The sequence below is a fragment of the Chiloscyllium plagiosum genome, unplaced genomic scaffold (assembly GCF_037043375.1).
Source record: "Chiloscyllium plagiosum isolate Xiang-an unplaced genomic scaffold, Cpla_swu_hap1 HiC_scaffold_29, whole genome shotgun sequence".
Lineage (NCBI taxonomy): Eukaryota > Metazoa > Chordata > Chondrichthyes > Orectolobiformes > Hemiscylliidae > Chiloscyllium > Chiloscyllium plagiosum.
This window is the reverse complement of record NW_028270167.1, coordinates 13,429,511-13,430,509: the sequence shown is the minus strand read 5'-3', so window position 1 is coordinate 13,430,509 and position 999 is coordinate 13,429,511. Positions and strand designations below refer to the sequence as shown.

The 999-nt window shown below is 40.4% G+C and overlaps 1 protein-coding gene across 7 annotated transcripts in view; it reads left to right on the top strand.

Annotated features, from left to right (window-relative positions):
* The window catches only part of alg9 (ALG9 alpha-1,2-mannosyltransferase), a 263,913-nt gene that overhangs the window by 1,024 nt on the left and 261,890 nt on the right, over positions 1 to 999 (top strand). The gene's annotated exons all lie outside the window — the stretch shown is intronic.

The following is a 999-nucleotide window of genomic DNA, read 5'->3' as shown; positions in this document are numbered from 1 at the left end:
GTAATGTTGTGTGGGAAAAAAAAATACACTGCGAGTCGTGCACTGCCTGGAAATGTGGTGGCGCCAGGTTCAGTTGAGGCATTTAAGAGGGGGCATTGGATGATTATTTGAGTAGAAATTGTGTGTTAAGGGTATGCTGAAAGGCAGGAGATTGGCACCGGATCATAGAACAAATAGCATGATAGACTGAATCACCTCCTCTTTGTTATTAACAATTCTGTGATTCGGAATTTAAAATCAGCTTCGAATTAGATTTATTGACGCAGCCCGCGGTGCTCGCTCTGTTAGTGTAACCCAGAGACGAATGACTCCGAGACATTTCTCAATATTTCATTCAAATGGGAGACCTCACGTTTTGAAATGATGTCCCTTAGTTCTAGTTTTTAGTGCACCCCGATGAAGGAGACATCCTCTAAGAATCTACTTCCTCGAATCTTATTTATTTTAAAAAAAAGGCATGTCTCATTCTGCTAACCTCCAATACCTCGAAGATTTTGGTGAACGATTAGCATTGGGTGGAGGAGTTAGAAGACTAGAGGAGGTTTTCCTGCTTATTTGCTGGGACACAGACAACCTAAGACACAGATCTGTGATAATCTCACTTATTATATTCAGTTAGAGCTGGATTGGTTCTCATCTCTGTTTAAAAGAAAAAGTTCAGCGGAGACCTATTAGAGGTCTTTAAAAATTATGGAACTTTTTGATAGAGAGAATGTTTCTTTTTATGGGGGGAGGGGGAATATAAACAGATGCCATCAATACTCGATAGTCCTCAAGAACCCAATAGGAATTCAGTAAAAGACTTCTTACCCAAAGGGTAATGAGAATAGAGCACAGAGGGTTGTTAAAGCAAGGAGCTTGGATGTAATGAAGGGAAGACTAGACAGGATATGAGGGAGAGAGAGAGACTCAGATGATTACATTGGTTGATTTAGACAAGAAAAGTTGAGAGGAGGCTTGAGTGGAGGATAATTTTGTTTCGTTCGTTCACAGATGAGG